Consider the following 24,107-nt stretch of genomic DNA (forward strand, 5'->3'; position numbering starts at 1 on the left):
TGTGCAAAACGTAACTGTAACATAACACAGAGCTTTGACAAGCGCCAGCTCACCTGCAGGTAGGAATAAACTGGATATGATCAACGTCCTAATGTAGTAATACATCACTCCATTGAAACACACACAAGGGAAAACATATTCACTCTATTTATTTACCACCTTCTATTGCCATCTCTTGAAAAAACACTCATGTAATTTACTTTAATTAAATGACACCCTATGGCAGTTAATGAAAAGAGGTGCTGCACTAAAGAAAACACTATAAACTGGACAAGATGTTGACATAATGCTATTCAGAGGGCTGAGAGGTCAACTCACTCAAATTGTTTGATATGATTCCAACTACTGAGGTGAAAGTTTCAAAATCTTTCCTACTTCCCCAGAGTCAGATGAACTTATGGATACCATTTTTATGTCTCTGCGTGCAGTTTGAAAGAAGTTGCTAACTAGTGTTAGAGCAATGACTGGAAGTCTATAGGAGCTGTTCCCATAACCTTCCAGTCATTGTGCTAATGCCAGTTAGCAATGGCTTGCAAAACTACCTTCAACTTCCTTGAAATTGCAAGCAGAGACATAAAAATGGTATCCATAAGTTAATATGACTCTGGGGAAGTAAAAGGGGCTTAAATGACAAAATTGTACACTATCCTTTTACATTTCCACCAGGTACAACAAGAAAAGGACAGGTTCCAGCCTTCCTAGGGAGTTTTTCCTAGCAACTGTGCTTCTGCATCTGCATTGCTTGTTTTGGGGGGTTTTAGGCTGGGCACCTGTAAACCACTATGTGAAAACTGCTGATTTTAAAAAGGCTTTATAAAATACATTTGATTGATTGTGACATCCCACTAGAAGGCAGATGCACACCGGGCCGACCAATCGCAGCACAGTGGTTTCTGTGTTGGCGCTGCGGTCACTCGTGATCAGTCCTAACAGCACTAAATCCACACCCATGGATTACATTTTTTTATCGACAGTAAGTCTTCTTCAGGCAGTGCAACCAGGTAGACAGGTCGAGAGGACAACACTATAAATTAATGTATTGTTATACGAGGTCAAAGTTTGTAAGTCATGAGTACTCCAGGAAAGGCTTTACAGACAAAGGACTATCAACAGGCTGTTTACAATGTTACCTAAATATGTTATGTTAACCAAAAAACAAGAGTCAGATGAATGGACTTAACCTAGATAGAATCGAGCTCGTAAATAAATAGGAAGGTACAGTGGGTCAAGTGAGGACAAAAGGCTTGGTTGGTATATTATATATATAATGTTTTGTCTAGATCGGTGTGGAAAAACTTGACTGGCCTGCACAGAGCCCTGAACCCAATCGAACACCTTTGGGATGAATTGGAACACAGACTGCGAGCCAGGCCTAATCGGCCAATATCAGTGCCTGCCCTCACTAATGCTCTTGAGGCTGAATATAATCATGTCCCCAGAGCAATGTTCCAACATCTAGTGGAAAGCCTTCCCAGAAGAGTGGAGGCTATGATAGCAGAAAAGGGGGCAGCAACTCCATATTAATGCCTATGATTTTGGAATTAGATGTTCGACGAGCAGGTGTCCGCATACTTTTGGCCATGTAGTGTGTCATAACTATTACGTTAACTCTGTAAAAATTGCTAAGTGCTCTGTAGTTGTGCATTTGGTTTGCTAATCACTCAGTGACAATGGCAACTTCATTAAATAGTACAACAAATCAGTCTCAATGTCAACAGTGAAGAGGCTACTCCGGGATGATGGCCTTCCAGGAAGAGTTCATCTGTCCAGTGTCTGTGTTGTTTTGCCCATCTTAGTCTTTTCTTTTTATTGGCCAGTCTGAGTTATGGCTTTTTCTTTACAACTCTGCCTAAAAGGCCAGCATCCCAGAGTCACCATTTCACTGTTGATGCTGTGACTGGTGTTTTGCGGGTATATTTAATGAAGCTGCCAGCTGAGGACTTGTTTCTCAAACTAGACACTCTAATGTACTTGTCCTCTTGCTCAGTTGTACATCAGGGCCTCCCAATTCTCTTTCTATTCTGGTTAGAGCCAGTTGGCTCTGTTCTGTGAAGGGAGTAGTACACAGCGTTGTACCAGATCTTCAGTTTCTTGGCAATTTCTCGCATGGAATAGCCTTTCTTTCTCAAAACAAGAATAGACTGACGAGTTTCAGAAGAAAGGTCTTTGTTTCTGGCCATTTTAAGCCTGTAATCGAACCCACAAATGCTGATGCTCCAGATACTCAACTGGTCTAAAGAAGGCCAGTTGTATTGCTTCTTTAACCAAAACAACAGTTTTCAGCTGTTCTAACATAATTGCAAAAGGGTTTTCTAATGATCAATTAGATTTTTAAAATTATAAACTTGGATTAGCTAACACAATGTGCCATTGGTGCCATTAATCCCATAAGTGATGGGTTGCCAATTGGCGATTTGACACAAATAAATGTTTCATTCATTCATTGTAGGAAGGGGTAAAGTGACTATGCTTAGATAATAAACAGCAAGTAGCAGCAGTTTAAAAACAAAGGGGGATTAATTGTTCTGCAGTTGTATGGCTTGTGGGTAGAAGCTGTTAAGGTGCCTTTTGGACCTAGACTTGGCGCTCCGAAACCGCTTACCGCGTGGTAGCAGAGAGATCAATCTGACTTGGGTGACTGAAGTCTTTGATCACTTTTGGGGCCTTCCTCTGACACGGTGTCATGTTGGTATGAATGATTCGGGAGACAGGCGCAGGAATGTATAATAGTTTTTTACATTACACCCAATTACGGCGTGCCGTGTAAAGGAACGGGAACGAAAACTAAACAAATACGTAACAAAACACAACCCAAACAAAAGAGTGAGGAGTACCTAAAGTAAATAACACACGGGCACAATGATTAACACATGGGATGAGACCCGTAATCATCTGCGCATTCACAAATGCAAAAAGCCATAAACACACAGCAAAGATACGCACAGCACCAACAGACAATGTAACAATAATCGAACCTCAATGGAAACCAAAGGGCACATATTTACAAATACTATTCCGTGGGAATAGGGGACAGGTGTGCGTGATGAAAGTTTCGGAGGGATCCGTGACACACCGCCTAGTACATAGGTCCTGGATGGCAGGAAGCTTGGCCCCAGTGTTGTACTGGACTGTATGCACCGTAGCGATGCAGAGCAGTTGCCATACTAGGTGGTGATGCAACCGGTCAGGATGCTCTTGATGGTAAAGCTGTAGAACTTTTTGAGGATCTGGGGACCTATGCTGTCTAATATTTGTTTTGTGCGTGAAGCAAACTGTGAGTAGCAATTTTGAGTTACTTGTATAACTTTACGAGCTTGGATGTTTGTCTTGCAAATAGTTTAGGTCAGAGACTGTATAAAATGTTCGCAATGCGCTCGTTAGCATTTAGTTAGCATTCTCTATGGGATTTTAAATGTACTTGTTTACATAATATTGCTAACTTTAGGATTACAAAGGGGGGTTTTAAAATAGTAGGGTTTTAAAATAGTGCCCCTTGTGTTCAGTTCTTCTATTACCGAATATATCTTAGTATGGCACAAGGTTGGTATGAAGGTATGACAATCTGGATACCGCCCAAGCCTAGAGGACAACCCTAGTAAAGTTATGTCAGATAACGTTGGCTTACAATGACATTACATGTGAATGATTGGGTCAATATAATGATTATGTGGCCACTGCCTTCCTAATATGCAGACAGACCAGCAGTCCAGATCAGCGTTATCTTCGGAGGGTTAGGGATGCTCTGTTCAGTGGTTTGAAATTGTACTTTTTTTGTATCTCTCACTTATTAATCGCAGGAAATATCATGTCTTATATCATGAAGATTCTGTTATTGTTCATGTCTCGCAAAAGTGGTTGACATAAGTCCTATGAAATATAGATAGATAATAAGCACATATTGGATGGTTAGACAGATTTATAGCATCAAAAATACATTAAAGTATGTTTCTCCAGTGTGGTTTTCAAGCACTGCCTCATCTGTTGTGTGTGTGTGTGTGTGGTGCAGATTGCTGTATATCTGAAAACGTTGACACAGTAATTCCTAGCTTGGGTATGAAAGGATTACAGTCCCGACCAATTGAAACTCAAGAGTAGTTGTCACACTTCCAGCTGCTGATCCAATGACAACAGGAATCCTTCAAGTAGGTGAACATGCCTGAAAAAACAAACAATTTTGATATTTAATCCAGTGAAAGGGCATAAATGCAACTGGGAAAACCCCTCCATAGGCCTAATGTAACACAAACGTCTATTCAATGACTACTCTGATAATATTTTATATTGTAGTTTTCTAAAAGTAGACTGAAAACATTCCCAGGAGCATTCAGCAGCATTCCTTAACCAGATTTAAACACTGACCTTGAAACATGAAACATTATTGTGCCTTTCACAGCTCGGCTATGAAAAGCTGACATGAACTTTCGGGTACAAAAAAAGCAGTTTTAATGTGCGGGCCACAGTTTTCATTAAGTCTAGGCAAGCAGCCCGCACTTCTGAAAATGTATCTATGAAAATAATAACTCAGCTTGGAGGACTCTTTGCCTCCAAAAGCCACAAGCACACTCACAGTTATTGTGTTTTTATTGTTAGTGTGAGTGTGGCTTAATGTCTAGTATTTGAATTCTGCTGATATTTCAATTAAAGCTGATTTACTTTCCATTGCATTGCATACAGTATCTAAAATGAGAGAGAGAAACATTTGAAAAATCTTGCATGGGTTTTAGGAAATATATGGATTCTTTGTAAGTTTTGATTAGCCATGGCAAAATGTGTATAATTGCAAGAAATAAGAATTGAAACTGCAATTTGTCTCACAGCCCCATGATAAACTTGTATAACTGCAGGAAACTAGCTTTACAACTGTAAAATGTTCTCTCTGCCACATGAATGACGAAATGTGGTAATTATCTTTAAAACAGCAAATGTGCATCCAAGAGGGCCTCTTTACCCTCCTGACTCACCATAGTCAGTGTGAATAATCTACTGAAGCAGCAGCAGGAGCCACTCCTTGGTGAGGCCTTCCATGTCGAACCCTGTCGCTCCTATGAAGGTCACCTTGAGCTTTTTCTTTAGGTACACTTTCTTCCTGCTCAGATGGACAGGGTGACAGAGGGTTGGAGAGGAGGAGGAGGAGGGGTGACACGTTTTACATCCAGGCAGGTTTTTCAAATCAAGCCATGGTGACAGAATACTTTCTAGAGCAAAAGACCAGATGGGCATTAGGGGGGGGAAGGAATGGGCCCACTAATGGCTCTGTGCTTTAGTGTTATGTATCACCATTAGAAGGCAGAGTGCTGAATAAGCTGTCAGACAGTTATAGTGTTCATGGGACACGACAACTTCATAAAGAAGAGCATACTGAGTGGGATTTTTTTTTTTTTTTACAGAGGACAGCGTCTCAACAATGTCTCGACCATACCCAACGCTTGGGCCATCCAGGCTTGGTATGTTAGGTCTTACCTCATCCAGTGAGTCGTTGAGTAGCTGGGCCCGTCGCACCTTGATATTGAGGAACAGCAGGTTCATGTCCACTCTCTGCCTGCGGGAGACCTTGTTCACCAGGCTTTGCTGGATAAACACATACAGATCTTTTTTTTTAAATATGAAAGCAGGTCATCTCAGTTTATGCACAGCTCAGAGTCAACGGTGTCGATGATAAAGGAAAGTTGACAAAAGACACTAGGCTGTGTGTCTCACTCTGGCCATGCAGATCATCTGCTGTTCTGAGTCCCTCTGGAAGATGGTTCTCTTCACCATTGTTGACAGGATAAATTGGACCTGGCATAAAGAGAACCTGAGGAGGAGAAGAGAGGACAAAATAATGGATTGGGAAAAATAACTGCAAATATGGAAGCATGAAGATTTCCGTGAAGAGGAAGAGAGCAACCCACAGTATCTGGTCTGATCCAGATCCATAATAATTTCCATCTTTAGAATGAGGAATGATTGTGCAATATCCTTCTCTCTCCATAACATGTGTCTCTTTACGGTCACACTTCATATGGAGGCGTGGTGCTCTGTTTTGAGTTTCGGCTCTGACTCACAGAGCTGTTCCACTGAGGGTAGTCACAGTGAGAGAAGAACTGGGGAGGCTCACCTTCTGTAGCACTGCATTAGCACTTTGAACTGTTCATATGAGGTATGGCACACAAGAGGGAGCTCTATCATCAAAAACGTGGAATGGACAAGCAGGGAGAGAGGAAAAACATGAAGCTTATGAGAAGTACAGAGAATTCAGAAAGTATTCAGACCCCTTCACTTTTTCCACATTTTGTTACATTACAGTCCTATTCTAAAATGTATTAACTTAATTGTTATCCTCATCAATCTACACACAATGTTCCATAACGACAAAACAAAAACAGATGTTTTGACATTTTTGCAAATGTATTAAAAATAAAAAAACAGATACCTTATTTACATAAGTTTTCAGACCCTTTGCTATGAGACTTTAAATTGAACTCAGATGCATCTTGTTTCCATTGATCATCCTTGTGATGTTTCTACAACTTGATTGGAGTCCACCTGTGGTAAATTCAATTAATTGGACATAATTTGGATAGGCACAAACCTGTCTATTTAAGGTTCCACAGTTGACAGTGTATATCAGAGATAAAGCCAAGCCATCAGGTCAAAGGAAATGGCCGTAGAGCTCCGAGACAGGATTGTGTTCACAGATCTGGGGAAGGGTCAGAAAAAAATTCTGCAGCATTGAAGGTTCCCAAATATACAGTGGCCTCAATCATTCTTACATGGTAGAAGTTTGGAACCACCACGACTCTTCTTAGAGCTGGCCGCCCAGTTTTTCAGAGGCAGGGACTGGGAGAATAGCCAGGATCGAGGGAAAAGATGAATGGAGCAAAGTACAGTGAGATCCTTGATAAAAAACCTTCTCTAGAGCGCTCAGGATTTCAGAATGTGGCAAAAGTTCACCTTACAACAGGACAATGACCCTAAGCATACAGCCAAGACAGCGCAGGAGTGGCTTCGGGACAAGTCTCTGAATGTCCTTGAGTAGCTCATAGAGAGCTTGGACTTGAACATCTCTGGAGAGACCTGCCAATAGCTGTGCAGAGACACTCCCCATCCAATCGGACAGAGCTTGAGAGGATCTGCAGAGAAGAATGTGCCAAGCTTGTAGCGTCATACCCAAGAAGACTCAAGGCTTTAATCGCTGCCAAAGGTGCTATTTTATTTTTTATTTTTTTTACTGTTTTTGCTTTGTCATTATCGGTTATTGTGTGTAGCAGATTGATGGAGGAAATTGTGTAAAATCCATTTAAGAACAAGGCTGTAACAAAATGTGGAAAAAGTCAAGGGCTCTGAATACTTTCTGAATGTGCAGTGTGTTCTGCCCTCTGTACCATGTGCTGTCAATCATTTACTGATACGGATTAATACAGAAACGGGAAAACAACTTGCTGTGGTTTACATTCTTCCCAGCAGGGCTTCCCAACTCAGGGTTCAGGGTTCAGGGTTGAAGACATTTAAACAAGAAGAATGTATGGCCTATAAGAAAGGCTCAGAAAATGTCCTGGTCAGGAAAACTCCTTAGCTCTGAATATGGGATATGGGTGTTGCTCCTGTGGACTGGTGACTCACTTGTTGGAGTTCCCATGGCTCGCCCAGGTGTGATACTGCTCCATGATGTCAATGTGGTCCAAGGTGATGTTGTAGAAGTCCGTGAAGGAGATGATAGGGGGCTTGGATATGCTGTTAGCTGCGTCTGTTGTGGACAGGGTATACCATGGTATTAGAGTTTATCTACATGTCTATAAATTACTTTGTAGTACACATGAAATATGATCTCTACCTAGGTTCTATATGCATGAAAAAATAATTCACCCCTTCGACCTCCACCCTCTTGACAGCACCTGAAACTCCAGCCTCCCTTGAGCAAATAGCCTTTCGCTCTGTTTCTGGTAGGCCTATGTGTGAGTATTAGGTTTTACAGCACCTACTATACTAAGAGCTCATTTTGCAGCACTGCGGGATACCCAGAGCCCCATGAACATCCCCTTTTCCTGATGTTGTGGACATGACATATTGAAGAGGGCAAGGACCTTGGTGGCAGCTGGATTCCACCAGGACCACTTGGTCAGAGGGGGCAGCTCATCAGGAGGAGCTGCGAACAGACTAGTGGAGATGAAGTGAAGAAGACACTCCACCAGCTGCCTGAAACGCCTTGAACGGCTGCGTTCTCTGTAACCCAGAGGTTAGAATACTGCAGGGTATATGGTACCCTTACAGTTTCTTTAAGCCTGTGGCAGTGGTGGTTTGGAAAGCACATAATAACCCACTTTCCACAGGAAATGACAGGGATTAATGGAAAGCGAAAATCTGATGATGGGAGCAGTATAGCCATTTTATTTCTTTCCTGAAATTAACATTTTAACAACATATGGATTTACTGAGCATTTTTCAAAAGGAAATTAGACACAACAAACAAAGCATGAAACAGAAAACATTATTTTATACTTATAAAATGACAGCATTACATAATGTTAAATACAAAACGTACTAGTGCATATTCAGTACTTAGTAAGATGTTCAGTTAAGGAGTAAATGTTACCTGAACTAAGATGAAGTATGCCCTCAGGTCATCTTTCGTTCTGGGTCTGATAACTATTTGTTGTGTTTTCAGTGAAAGGAGGAAATTAAAATGTATACAGTCAGCCAAATGAGACATTATATTCAATTATTTATACCAACCCAAACTGGCACAATGTGACAATGAAAAATTGCACAAAAAAAAAAAAAGTGTATTTAATTAGATGCCTAAATATTATAAAGGATGCGTACTCTGAGCATGTACTGACTAAGTGGTAAGTGTGGTCACTGACATTTTCAACCTCTCCCTGATCCAGTCTGTAATACATACATGTTTCAAGCAGACTACCATAGTCCCTGTTCCCAAGAATGACAAGGTAACCTTTCTAAATTACTATCACCCCACCGTTATATGCTTTGAAAGACTCATGGCTCACATTAACATCATCATCCCAGTCCCCAGGACCCACTCCAATTTGCATACCACATCTGAAAGACAAAGGGGCTGATCGTGAACTACAAGAAACAGAGGGTCGAGCACGCCTCCATTCACATCGACGGGGCTGTAGTGAAGTGGGTCGAGAGCTTAAAGTTGCTCGCTGTCCACATCACTAAGGATCTATCGTGGTCCAAACACACCAACACAGTCGTGATTAGAACATGACAACACCTCTTCCATCAGGAAGCAGAAAAGATTTGGCGTGGACCCTCAGATCCTCAAAAAGTTACACAGCTACACTATTGAGAGCATCTCGACTGGCTGCAACGCTGATTGGTATGGCAACTGCATGGCATCCGACCGTAAGGCGCTACAGAGGGTAGTGCGCACTGTACAGTACATCACTGGGGCCGAGCTCCCTGCAATCCAGGACCTCTCTATTAGGCGCCAGGACCTCTCCATGAGGCAGTGTCAGAGGAAGGCCCTAAAAATTGTCAAGGACTCCAGCCAATCAAGTCATAGACTGTTCTCTCTGCTACCGCATGCCAAGCAGTATTGTCTGGAACCAACAGGACCCGGAACAGCTTCTACCCCCAAGCCATAAGACTACTAAATAGTCTAGGTAGCTATTTGGTTAACTATCTGCTTTGACCCTTTTTGCACTAACTTTTTTAACTCATTACATACGCTGCTGCTACTGTTTATTGTCACTTTGTTCCTAATTATATATACATATCTACCTCATTTACCTCGTAACCCTGCATATCGACTCAGTACTGGTACGTACCCCTTGTGTATTACCAAGTTGTCATTACTCATGTTTATCTATTAATGCTTTTCTATTATATTATTTCTTTATATTCTTTCTCTCTGTATTGTTGGGAAGGGCGGTAAACATTTCACTGTTAGTCGATACCTGTTGCTTACGAAGCGTGTGACAAATAACATTGGACTTCATTTCATTTATATGATTGTCCTTAAAGGAAACCTCTACCCAAAAACGATCTTTTGGTATTTGTTTCATCAGTTCATAGATGATATAGTCCCAAAATGTTTTGCATGTCAGCAATCAAGTTTTCAAGACACTTTCATATATCTTGAAAACTTGATTGATGACATGCAAAACATTTTGGGACTATATCAACAATGGATTAACATAACAAATACCAAAATATAGTTTTTGGGTGGAATTTTCCTTTAAGTACACATAAGCAATACTGTATGTATGGTAAACAGTTGCTGCAGTGTAGCAACAGTTATCATATTAAAAGTACATGGTAGTAGAGGTGTAAATTGAATACAGCACTCACCCTTCCCATTCTCTCAATAAGGTGTTAATGATTCCCTTCAACACTTATTTCTGGATGTCTTGGGTCTAAAAGAACATAAACAAACATGAGTTAACCTTTGAATCGGGTGAATATGACCCAAATGCTGCTAGTTTCAGAAATAACTTTCAGGGGAAAAATTCTGAATATGATTTGATTAGTTTATTTTACCATACGAATTCCTTTTCCCTAGAAATGTCATGTACTTACATGTACTTACAGTACAGAGTAAAGCATCATAAACAGCATTCACACATTTTGAGTTGACTCCAGAATCCTTCTAAGAAGGAGGAAAAGAGCGTTTCCCGCTCTTATATGGTTTTATTTAAGGGCTTTTTAATGACAACTAATTTTCTCACAAGGGGCACCTGCTAGTGCCAAACCCTGGACTTGTTTGGCAGGGAGAACATATGTGTGTGTGTAACGGATGTGAAACGGCTAGCTTAGTTAGCGGTGCGCGCTAAATAGCGTTTCAATCGGTTACATCACTTGCTCTGAGACCTTGAAGTAGTAGTTCCCCTTGCTCTGCAAGGGCCGCGACTTTTGTGGAGCGATGGGTAACGATGCTTCGTGCGTGACTGTTGTCGACGTGTGCAGAAGGTCCCTGGTTCGTGCCCGGGTATGGGCGAGGGGACGGACGTAAAGTTATACTGTTACATGTGTGTTGAACTATTCTCGCATGACGCCAAAAAAACAAGGCTTGCACCGCTATGAGCAGTATGGATTACACATTTTTTTACTCTTACATTACCCACTGTTGGTTTCCTCATTAATAACACTTTCCAGAACGAGTACGTGCTGTTCTGTATGCTTTCCATCTTAAGATAATTCTCAATAGAGAAACAGGTGCTGCAAATATCAATAATTTAACAAATGGAACTAATGTAAACCAAAGGATTTAGAATATTATAAAATTGGTCATGTATCTTCGGGAAAAGCCACAACATTAAACAAAAAGACAACATGAATCATTTGAAAAGCCATTAGTCAAAGGTAGTCAGGTAGAAATCTCACATATCCCTCCAGTCCCCTGAGATTGTGGCTCGCTCTATATGTCTTCCCTGCAACACCGTGGAAAGAATACATCAATAGATCATTGTCGTAGCAAATCAAAGGTCATGGTGATCATAAGAGGGGATTAAGGTAGGCTACTCACTGTTACACAAGGTCAATGGACGGTCATAATGTAACTAATTGGGAGAGATATTACTCACTGGAACTCTTTGGTGGTTTTAGTGTGGAGAGGGATGATAGGGTCAGAGGGGAACGGGGCCTTCACCTCGGGGGGAAGTGTGTCGATGGAGAACCTCTGTTTCTGCATCACATTCCAGCAAATAGAAGGTAGCTCCCTCCCTGGGAAATTACAAAAGACACACATGGTTCTCTATACATAGAGTATAATACATACGACTAATGTGTACTGTGGCAGATATGTAAATAGTTTTTTCACTGCTTGCAAAGACACAGATTGTATACATACAGTAGTTCCACAATGCATATGATTCACAAGGCTTTTATAGCGAGATCCTCAGACTTTGACTTGTTCAGATTAAGAAAACCAAGTCACTAACACCTCTTTGGGCTAGGGGGCAGTATTCGGAAGTTCGGATGACTGACGTGCCCAAAGTAAACTGTTTGTTACTCAGGCCCAGAAGCTAGGATATGCATATAGTTGGTAGCATTGGATAGGAACCACTCTGAGGTTTATGAAACTGTTAAAATAATGTCTGGGAGTATAACAGAACTGATATGGCAGGCCAAAATCCGAGTAGAATCCATTCGGAATCTCTTTTTGTTTTAGGTCACAGGCCATTCCAATGCTTGTCTATGGGATATTAAAAATAATTCCTCCCAGATTGCAGTTCCCATGGCTTCCACTAGATGTCAACAATCTTTAGAAAGAGTTTCAGGCTTGTTTTTTTTCAATATCAAGTAGCTGTACTTTTTCAAGGTGTCTCTCATTAGGACACTAGTCTTGTGACGCGCACTTCGTTATTTATCTCCGGTATTGAACATACTACATTTACATTTAAGTCTACATTCCTTCTAAAATGTTATTGTTTATTTACATATTAGGGTACCTGAGGATTGACTAGAAATGTTGTTTGACTTGTTTGGATGAAGTTTACCAGTAACTTTTGGGATTCCTTTGTCTGCATGTTGAACGAGTGGAACGGTAGATTACTGAATCAAACGCGCCAACTAAACTGACGTTTTTGGGATATAAAGGACTTTATTGAACAAAACAACAATTTGTTGTGTAGCTGGGACACTTGGGATTGCAAACAGAAGAAGATCTTCAAAGGTAAGTGATTTATTTTATCGCTATTTCTGATTTTTGTGATGCCTCTTCTGGTTTGAAAAATGTTTTTAATGCTTTTGTCGGCGGGGCGCTGTCCTTAGATAATCGCATGGTATGCGTTCGCCGTAAAGCCTTTTTGAAATCTGACAACGCGGTTGTATTAACAAGAAATAAAGCTTTTAAACGATGTACGACACATGTCTTTTCATGAATGTTTAATATTACGATTTTTGTATTTTGAATTTCGCGCTCTGCAATTTCACCGGATGTTGGGCTAGGTGGGAGGCTAGCGTGTCTCCCACATTGTCTCTACACACCTATCCCAAAGAGGTTTTAACCACAACCCAATCAGTCTGTAATCATTTAGTACATTCACTGCATGACATTCAGTTGACCCCCGCTGACTTTCCGTTAAGTGTGGACACACATTTACTCTACTCATCTTTTTCATGATCCAATAGGCTCTACCCATTAAGAGAATCAATGCAACGGTTGGGATAAACATTTCTCACCAACGCTACAGATGGCTAAATCCGTCAGTTAAGTTAATAAGGGACTAGCAAAGACCCAGTGCACTATTTACGTGAAGAAAATATTTTTTCTAATTTGTATTTTATTAATATATACAATACCAGTCAAAAGTTTGGACACATACTTAATCTGGTATTTTTGTAGATTTTTACTCTTTTCTACATTGTGGAATAATAGTGAAGACATCAAAGCTATGAAAAACACACATGAAATGAAGTACTAACCAAGAAAGTGTATTTTAAATTTGAGATTCTTCAAAGTAGCCATCCTTTGACTTAATGACAGCTTTGCACAATCGTGTCATTCTCTCAAGCAGCTTCATGAGGTAGTCAACTGGAATGCGTTTCAATTAACAGGTGTTCATTTGTGGAATTTCTTTCCTTCTTAATATATTTGAGCCAATCAGTTGTGTTGTGACAAGGTAGTGGTGGTGTACAGAAGATATCCCTATTTGGTAAAATACCAGGTCCATATTATGGCAAGAACAGCTCAAATAAGCAAAGATAAATGACAGTCCATCATTACTTTAAGACGTGAAGGTCAGTCAATACGGAACATTTCAAGAACTTTAAAGTTTCTTCAAGTTTAGTTGCAAAAACCATCAAGTGCTATGATAAAACTGACACTCCTGTGGACCTCCACAGGAAAGGAAGACCCAGAGTTACCTCTGCTGCAGAGGATAAGTTCATTAGAATTACCAGCCTAAGAAATTGCAGCCCAAATAAATGCTTCACAGAGTTCAAGTAACAGACACATCTCAGCATCAACTGTTCAGAGGAGACTGTGTGAATCAGGCCTTCATGGTCGAATTGTTGCAAAGAAACCACTACTAAAGGACACCGATAACAAGAAAAAACTTGCTTGGGGCAAGAAACATGAGCAATGGACATTAGACCAGTGGAAATTTGTTCTTTGGTCTGGAGTACAAATTTGAGATTTTTGGTTCCAATCGCTGTTTCTTAGTGAGATGCGTGTGGGTGAACGGATTATCTCCGCATATGTGGTTCCCACCGTAAAGCATGAAGAAGGAGGTGTGATGGTGTAGGGGTGCTTTGCTGGTGACACTGTCTGTGATTTATTTAGAATTCACACTTAACCAGCATGGCTACCATAGTATTCTGCAGTGATACACCATCCCATCTGGTTTGCGCTTAGTGGGACTATCATTTGTTTTTCAACAGGACAAAGACACAACACACGTCCAGGCTGTGTAAGGGCTATTTGACCAAGAAGGAGAGTGATGGAGTGCTGCAGCAGATAACCTGGCCTCCACAATCACCCAACTTCAACCCAATTGAGTTGGTTTGTGATAAGTTGGACTGAAACTCCAAGACTGTTGGAAAAGCATTCCAGGTGAAGCTGGTTGAGAGAATGCCAAGAGTGTACAAAGCTGTCATTAAGGCAAAGGGTGCCTACTTTGAAGCATCTTAAATTTAAAATGTATTTCCATTGGTTTAACACTTTTTTTGGATTCTACATGATTCCATATGTGTTATTTAATCGTTTTGATGTATTCGCTATTATTCTACAATGTAGAAACATAGTGAAAATAAAGAAACACCCTTGAATGAGTAGGTGTGTCCAAACCTTTGACTGGTACTGTATAGGTACACCGATGTTGTACCGGGTCGGATCCCCCTTTGCCTCCAGAACACCCCAAATTCTTTGGGAAACTCTACAAGGTGTCAGAAACGTTCCACAGGGATGTTGGTCCATGTTGATGTGATGGAATCACGCAGTTGCTGCAGATTGAACGGTGGTACACTCTGCAAACAGCCTGTTCCATCTCATCCCAAAGATGCTCTTTTGGGTTGAGGTCTGGGGACTGCGCAGGCCAATCAAGTAAACTGAACACGCTGTAATGTTCCAGTCTATGTTTTTCCACTCCCCAATTGTCCAGTGTTGGTGATTGCGTGCCCACTGGACCCACCAGCTGATAGGAGTGGATCCCGGTGTGGCCGTTTGCTGCAATAGCCCATCCGTGACAAGGATCGACAAGTTGTTCATTCTGAGATGCTGTTCTACACACCACTATTGCACTGCGACATTATTTGTCTGTTTGTGACCGGCCTGTTAGCTTGCACGATTCTTGCTATTCACCTTTGATCTCTCAACGAGCTGTTTTCGTCCACTGGACTGCCACTGACTGGAGGTTTTTTGTTCGTCGCACCATTATCGGTAAACCATAGACACTGTCGTGTGTGAAAAGCCCTGGTGTGCAGGCGTTTCTGAGGTACTGGATCCGGCTCGCCTGGCACCGACGATCAAACAACACTCAAAGTCGCTTAGGTCATTTGTTTTTCCCATTCTAACATTCAATCAAATAGTAACTGAATGCTTCAATGCTTATCTGCCTGCTCTCTATAGCAAGCCATGGCCATACGACTCACTTTCTCTATGAGTGATCCATTTTCTTGAATGCCGTGCTGTACCTAATAAACTGTGTATGTATTATAATACATGTGTTTTCAGTATGGGTGTGTGTCTGCCCAGTTAACTCACCATGTCTTCCTCCTGGTAGACCCGGGTGTATGCCCAAGCTGCCATTGCCTCCCGTCTCCCTCCTCTTGTTCAGGGAGGAGATGAATGTGCTGTGGTAGGGAAAGGCCTGCTTTGCTCCAAGCGTCAAACCCTGTCAAAAGAAGATGACACCATCATGGGAGGAAAACGGAAAACCATGTACAGTGTAAACATGCAATCAGGGTGGATCCAATCAAACACGGCCAAGAGAGCTGATGTCACTCGAGACTTACAGCCATAGACTTGAATGTTGACTACAGAGACCTCAGTGACAGATCCATGAAAGGCTATGAATTGAGTGAGACCTTTTCCAAATCCAAGTCTGTGAAAATTTTTTCTGGAGGTCAGGAGGCAAAGGATAAAAGTGCTTATTTTTAATTATTCACTAAATAATTGTAGTGGTAGTAGCAGTGGTTAGGATAAATAATATTGGCAAATTTGAGTTACAAAAACAAACAAATGGTGAACAAAAATCTACTTCTAAGAAATTAAACCAAATCAGGATTTGGCCTAAGGAAACAGGCTAGGGGTACTGTGAAGATAAAATACAGCCTAACCACATGCACACTCTCCAACAGAGTTTACAGAACACTGGCAAAGCCAGGTAGAAATTCTTAGTGCCACTTTGCTAAACCATAGCCACAATGAGCATGGGTGCACAACACTATGGCTATGAGTCTAAAAGCAGATTAGTCTATCAAAGTATCACATTATTCATCGAAGTTCCATTGAACCGGTAGGCCTACACATTTCAATAGCAGAGCTCTCAACAAACAAAATAGTAAATTGACAAAATGAATGAACCCACAGGAAATGGGGTGCGAGTCTCTCAAGTGTTCACGTGTGTACACACACACGTCCACGTCCATGAGTGGAGCTCTGAGAAGCGGCAACAAAAAAGAACTAACACACAGTAAGCACCCATAATAAATTCACAAGCTGGAGGGAAATAACTTATCTTCATTTACAAAAGATTAGGCTAATGCCATGATTCAGACATTACATTCTCAAGAAAGTGTGGGCAACTTATTGTTGAAGGCCCAGTGCACTCAAAATTCAGTTTTTCTTGAGTTTTATATCATATCGTACAACAGCTGGTGAAACTAACACTGTTAAAGTCTGACAACATTTTATCAGTGTTATTTCTGGATAGTTTCTGGTTGAAAATACAATTTACACAGGATCTTATAATAAGCAGGTTTTGCATGGGTAGAGATTTGGCTTGCCTGGTGTCATCACCAGGCAGTGTAAGTTAATAGACAATTATACAAAAGGTGGATCTAATTCTGAATGAAGATTGGTTTAAACCGCATTCCAGCCTGTGTCTATTCCACAAGTTAAAATGCCTATTTACTCTGTTCCATCTGACTGTGTCATCAGCCCAGCCAGGCAATTTGTATATTTTTCTTTTAGACTAACATTTAGTTTTCAACAGCAGAGCTTTTTATAAACCTTGCTGTCTGTCTCTCCGTCATTTGCAATGTTGTTTCAATATTCATATTCGATCTTCAACTGTCTCATAGTAATGAACGTGTCAGGAGTCGGGATGAGACAGACAGGTAGGCAATGTTTCTCAGCCAGTCGTAATCACACAACGAAATGTCAAATTGAAAAAACTTACAACTGAACAAAGTGCAGCTAGTTTGCAGTCCTTCTAGCTTCAGTTTGAAGTGATTGTGTTAGCTGTGTTGTTGGCTAGATCCTCTGAACAATAGTTTCCTGACGAGAGCACATTTTCTATGCCAGGTGAAATATTGCGCGTCATTAGCTTATTGTTATGGATGTATCCAAATAAATGTCACTAGACAACAGCTTAAACAATAATTATTCTGACTGCACATTTAGATGTGACTGTACGTTAGCAATAGTTGGCTAGCTAACAAGTAAGGGATAAGAAAGTTGCCAAACAGTATGGCAATGGAACACTTAGAACGAACGACTGAGTCACGTCCATAGAAACAGAACAAAAAGACTGAATGACTGGGTCACGTCTCTGGCAACCGAACCGATAGAATGAGCGGTCGCTCATATAAGTATTCAGACCCTTTACTCTGTACTTTGTTGAAGCACCTTTGACAGCAACCCTATATTTGTGTGGTGACTATATCTTGTGGAAGGATGAAAAAGTATGAATGAATTCATCAAAATACTTTTTTAAATGAAAATATGTCAATCATTATTTTATTATGTTGGTAACCCAGTGTATAAAAGTGATAATGTACTCAAAGACGGTGTTTGTATGGAATATATATTGGCATGGTTTGCTGTGCTAACTACACCGGTGCCAATACAGTGCACTCGGAAAGTATTCAGACCCCTTGACTTCTTTCACCTATTATGTTACAACCTTGTTTTAAAATGGATTAAATCATTTTTTCCCCTTCATCAATCTGTACACAATGCCCCATAATGATCAAGCAAATACAGGTTTTTAGAAATGTTATCAAATTTATAAAAAATAAAAAATAAAAAAGTATATATATATAACATTTACATATAAGTATTCAGACCCTTTACTCTGTACTTTGTTGAAGCACCTTTGACAGCGATTACAGCCTTGTGTCTGACATTACAAGTTTGAAACACCTGTATCTGGGGAGTTTCTCTCATTCTTCTCTGCAGATTCTCTCCAGCTCTGTCAGGTTGGATGGCAGTGATTACAACCTCTAGTCTTCTTGGGTATGACGCTACAAGCTTGGCACACCTGTATTTGGGGAGTTTTTCCCATTCTTCTCTGCAGATCCTCTCAAGCTCTGTCAGGTTGGATGGGGAGCGTTGCTGCACAGCTATTTTCAGGTCTCTCCAGAAATGTTAGATCGGGTTCAAATCTGGGTTCTGGCTGGGCCACTCAAGGACATTCAGAGACTTGTCCTGAAGGCACTCCTGCGTTGGCTTGGCTATGTGCTTAGGGTTGTTGTCCTGTCAGAAGATGAACCTTCGCCCCAGACTGAGGTCTTGAGTTCTCTGAAGCAGGTTTTCATCAAGGATCTCTCTGTGCTTTGCTCCATTCATCTTTGCCTCGACCCACAGCATGATGCTGCCACCTTAGGGATGGTGCCAGGTTTCCTCCAGATGTGATGCTTGGCATTCAGGCCAAAGAGTTCAGTCTTCAGATTGTTGTCCTTCTGGAAGTTTCTCTCATCTCCACAGAGAAACTCTGGAGCTCTGTCAGAGTGACCATCAGGTTCTTGGTCACCGCCCCGACCAAGGCCTTTCTTCCCCGATTGCTCAGTTTGGCCGGGCAGGCGGGTCTAGGAAGAGACTTGGTGGTTCCAAACTTCTTCCATTTAAGAGGTCAGTGTGTTCTTGGCGATCTTCAATGCTGCAGACATTTATTGGTCCCCTTTCCCAGATCTGTACCTCAACACAATCCTGTCTCGGAGCTCTACAGACAATTCCTTCGACCTCATGGGTTGCTTTTTGCTCTGACTGTGGGACCTATAGGTATAGACAGGTGTGTGCACTTCCAAAGCATGTCCAATTAATTGAGTTTACCGCAGGTGGACTCCAATGAAGTTGTAGAAACATCTCAAGGATGTTCAATGGAAACAGGATGCACCTAAGCTCAATTTCGAGTCTGATAGTAAAGGATCTTCATACTTACGTAAATAAGGTATTTCTGTTTTTTTACAAATGTTTCTAAAAACCTGGTTTTGCATTGTCATTATGGGTAATTGTGTGTAGATTGAGGATTTTTTTTATTCAATCCATTTTAGAATAAGCCTGTAACGTAACAAAATGTGGAAAAAGTCAAGGGGTCTGAATACTTTCCGAATGCACTGTACTTTTTGGGGTGCATGAGGCCCATGTATGTATATAGTGCCTTGCAAAGGTATTCAGACTCCTTGTATTTCTTCAAATTTTATTGTGTTTCAAAGTGGTATTAAAATGGATTGAATTGTAATTTTCTGTCAACAATCTACACAAAATACTCCAGAATTTTATAAATAAAAATGCATTAATAAAATATAGTGATTGCATATGTATTCAGCCCCTTTGTTTTGGCAAGCCTAAATTCGTCAAGGAGTAAAATGTCTTAAACAAATCACATATGTTACATGGACTCACGTTACATGGACTCACGCTGTGTGAAATAATCAAGTTGACATGATTTTTGAATGACTAATCCGTCCTTTGTCCCCAATACATACATCTGCAAGGTCCCTCAGTCAAGTATTGAATTTCAAGCACATATTCAATAATTTGGTAAATGACTAACACTAACTAATCAGACATTGAATATCTCTTTAAGAATGGCCAAATTAATAATTATGCTGTGGATTATATATTAAACCACTCTGATACATCAAAGATATAGCCGTCCTTCTGAACTGAGCTGCAGGACAGGAATGAAACTGCTCAGGGATGTTACCATTGGTGATTTTTAAAACTGCTACAGAGTTGGTATGGGTATGCTTGACATCAGCAAATAATTGGAAGTTTTTCAGGATAAAAAGTAAGAGGATGGAGCTAAGCACAGGCAAAATCTACTTCAGTCTGCTTTACACCAGAGATTGGGAGAGGAATTCACCTTTCAGCAGGACAATAACCTAGAACAAGGCCAAATCTACACAATCCAGGTGTGCAAAGCTCTTATAGACTCACCTAAGAAGGCTCACAGATTTAATCAATGCCATTGGTGTTTCTAACATGTATTGACACAGGGAGCTGAATACTTACACAACAACTATTTTTTTAATAGTTCATTTCTATTCATCTGTAAAAAAAGTTAAATAATAATAGTAATCTACCACTTTAACATGACAGAACATTTTGTGTTGATTGTTGACAAAAATGACAATTAAATCAATGTTAATACCTGTTGGTAGCACAATAAAATGTTAAGAAATAGGGGTCTAAATACTTTATGAATGCACTGTATCCCTTCTGTCTTCTCACTTTTCATCAAGATTCTAATTCAGGCCTCTCTCTGACACATATGGACCTTTTATTATGCCCTAATGGACATATTTTCTCCCTTTATGCATTGTATTGCATAACTGCAGATGTGCCCAGTCATGAGCCGAGCCTGTTGACTTGTGTTGGCATCGAGAGCAGGGAGGGGCCACTGGAAGGAGGTACCAAAACCACTGTTTCCAGATGGATGAGTCTGTGGCAGGGTTCCTACTCCATCCATCCTTCCTCCCTCATTCATCCCTCCCTTTCCTTCCTCCCCTCCCAAAACCACTGAATCTCTGGCACATGACTTGGCCAGTGTTTGCAGACCAGGTGTGAAAACAGTGCAGGCATGGAACCAATCAAAAGGAGCGGTAGCCCTGGCCATATCTACACATATGTGTATCTTCATTTTTCTTGTCATACCTTTTTTTTCTCCTCATTCAGATACTGCTATATAATAAGTACATTTAGGGTTGAATTATGTGAACTAAATCCAGTTCATCACTGAGTTGTCCAGATGAAAACATAGGCTACAGTGTATTTTACACCTCAAATATATGGAAGTGGCTTGAAAATAGCTGAACTTCTGTGGAAATACTAAAGTTATCCCAAATGTGAGTCATACATAGATTTACATTTGGGGAGGAATGGACTTCCATCCACTGCAGATGGAAGAAGTACCTTAATAGTTCCAATTTAACCCCTGAGCATAGGAACACATTTTATGGTACATTCTATATCTTCACTTCACCTACAGTCCTATTATTTGAGCACAAACCCTATTTTGATTTGAATACTGAGGGAAAGTTGATTTGTAGCTAACACCATAAGACATTGTCCAAGCACGACAGTGGCACAGATAAAAGCAAGGCCTATGAATGTTATAGCCTAGGTTTAGTTTTGTGGTTACAAAGTGTTACAAATGCCTATCTGTATACCTTTCTGAAGTCCATGGTACTGCTGTGAGAGTTTACCCTAGTCTCTTCACTCCACTCCTGGGTGGGTTGGTTGTTAGGAGTAATAGTTAATTTCATTCATAGCAACCCACAAAACATGGGAGTTTAGTCGCTTCACAGAGCCTCCAAATATATTTTCTTATAGCATGCTTCATTCATCGTGTTGGGCAGTTGTGCACACAAGCACAAGGTTACTCCAGTTCATAACCTGTGTGTGGCTGTTTGTGTTTAAATGAATTAGGCCGGCAAACAGTGCCTTCAGAAAGTATTCCCACCACTTGACTTTTTACACATTTTGTTGTGTCACAGCTTGAATTAGAATGTATTAAATTGAGATTTTGTGTCACTGGCCTACAAAAAATACCCCATAAATTGTTTCAACAAATGAATAAAAAATAAAAATCTGAAATGTCTTCAGTCAATAAATATTCAACCTCTTTATTATGCCACGCCTAAATAAGTTCAGGAGTAAAAAATTTGCTTAACAAGTCACTGAATAAAAGTTGCAGTAATAGTGTTTAACATGATTTTTGAATGACTACCTCATTTCTGTACCCCACACATACAATTATCTTTAAGTTCTCTCAGTCGAGCAGTGAACTTAGAACATGGATTCAACCAAAAACACCAATGCCTCGCAAAGAAGGGCACCTGTTGGTAGATGGTAAAATAAAAAAATATAAAAGCAGACATTGAATATCCCTCTGAGCATAGCAAAGTAAAAAATGAATCGCTGTGATAGGAGAAAACTGAGGATGGATCAACAACATTGTAGTTATTCCACAATACTACCCTCATCTATAAGTCTTTGCTAGGTAAAGCTCCGCCTTATCTCAGCTCACTGGTCACCATAGCAACACCCACCCGTAGCACGCACTCCAGCAGGTCTATTTCACTGGTCATCCCCAAAGCCAACACCTCCTGTGGCCGCCTTTCCTTACAGTTCTCTGCTGCCAATGACTGGAACGAATTGCAAAAATCCCTGAAGTTGGAGACTTACATCTTCCTCACTAACTTAAAGCATTGGTTGTCAGAGAAGCTTACTGATTGCTGCAGCTGTACACAGTCCATCTGTAAATAGCCATACTACCTACCTCATCCCCATATTTGTTTTTTTCTTGCTCTTTTGCACACCAGAATTAATATCAGTATTTATACTTGCACATCCTCATCTGCACATCTATCATTCCAGTGTTAATTGCTAAATTGTTATTACTTCACCACTATGGCCTATTAATTGCCTTACCTCCTTACTTCATTTGCACACACTGTATACCAATTTTCTATTGTGTTATTGACTGTATGTTTGTTTATCCCATGTGTAACTCTGTGTTTTACTTTGTCGCACTGCTTTACTTTATCTTGGCCAGGTCGCAGTTGTAAATGAGAACTTGTTCTCAACTGGTCTAACTGGTTAAATAAAGATGAAATAAAACTAAATAAATGACAGAGTGAAAAGAAGGAAGCTTGTACAGAATAAAAACATTCCAAAACATGCATCCTGTTTGCAATAAGGCGCTAAAGTAAAACTGTAAAAAATGTGGCAAAGAAATGTACTTTATGTCCTGAATCCAAAACATTATGTTTGTGGCAAATCCAACACAACACACCACTGAGTGCCACACTTCATATTTTCAAGCATGGCGGTGGCTGCATCATGTTATGGGTATGCATGGAAGTTTTTTGGGATAAAAAGAAATGGAATAGAGCTAAGCGTAGGCAACATCCTAGAGGAAAACCTGGTTCTCTGCTTTCCAACAAACAGTGGGAGACAAATTCACCTTTCAGCAGGACAATAACCAACTGGAGTTGCCTACCAAGATGACAGTGAATGTTCCTGAGTGGCCAAGTTACAGTTTTGACCTGTAGGCTACAGAAAAGTGCACATACTCTTTCTACCATATGCTATATCTGCTACATGATCTGTATGTTCAATTTTTGGGGAGTTGACAGAATATTGCTACACCAAATATTTTGTACCCCTGCCTTTGACAAAGTGGGCATTGCTGACCAAAGGGCGACATCAACGCTCACCTAAGAAGCACATATGCCAATGGTTGAGAGAAATTGTTTTTGGGCAGAATTATGTGAGATTTTGTGTTTTTGTTGGAGGTGCGTCTTGGTCAGTTTAGCTCAGAAAATTCCGCCCTCGTCAATCTGCCGCCATAGTCGAGCAGTGAATTTCAAACAAGGATTCACCCACAAACACCAATGACTCGCAAAGAAGGGCACCTATTGGTAGATGGTAAAAAAGAAAACGCAAACAATATCAGACAATGGCAATCCTTTTGAGCATGGTGAAGTTATTAATTAATCGCTGTGAAAGGAAAAAACTGCCTAATAACCAGGCCGGCCGTGTAAACAGCCAATTTGACTGAGCTAGAACATTTATTTATTTTTGTTTTGACTCAGGAGTGTAAAATACTTATGTAAAGGAGATATTTCTGTATTTCGTTGTCAATACGTTTGCAAATATTTCCAAAAACATGTTTTCACTTTCTCATTATGGGGTATTGTGTGTAGATGGGTGAGACATTTTATTTAATCCATCTTGATTTCAAGCTGTAACACAAGAATATGTG

At 40.5% G+C, this 24,107-nt stretch overlaps 1 pseudogene; it reads right to left on the reverse strand.

Moving 5' to 3' along the window:
• LOC124038735 overlaps positions 1-15,909 on the reverse strand; it is a 26,039-nt pseudogene extending 10,130 nt beyond the window's left edge.
• Positions 15,910-24,107: the final 8,198 nt, after the last annotated feature.

The sequence above is a fragment of the Oncorhynchus gorbuscha genome, linkage group LG06 (assembly GCF_021184085.1).
Source record: "Oncorhynchus gorbuscha isolate QuinsamMale2020 ecotype Even-year linkage group LG06, OgorEven_v1.0, whole genome shotgun sequence".
Taxonomy (NCBI): Eukaryota; Metazoa; Chordata; class Actinopteri; order Salmoniformes; family Salmonidae; genus Oncorhynchus; species Oncorhynchus gorbuscha.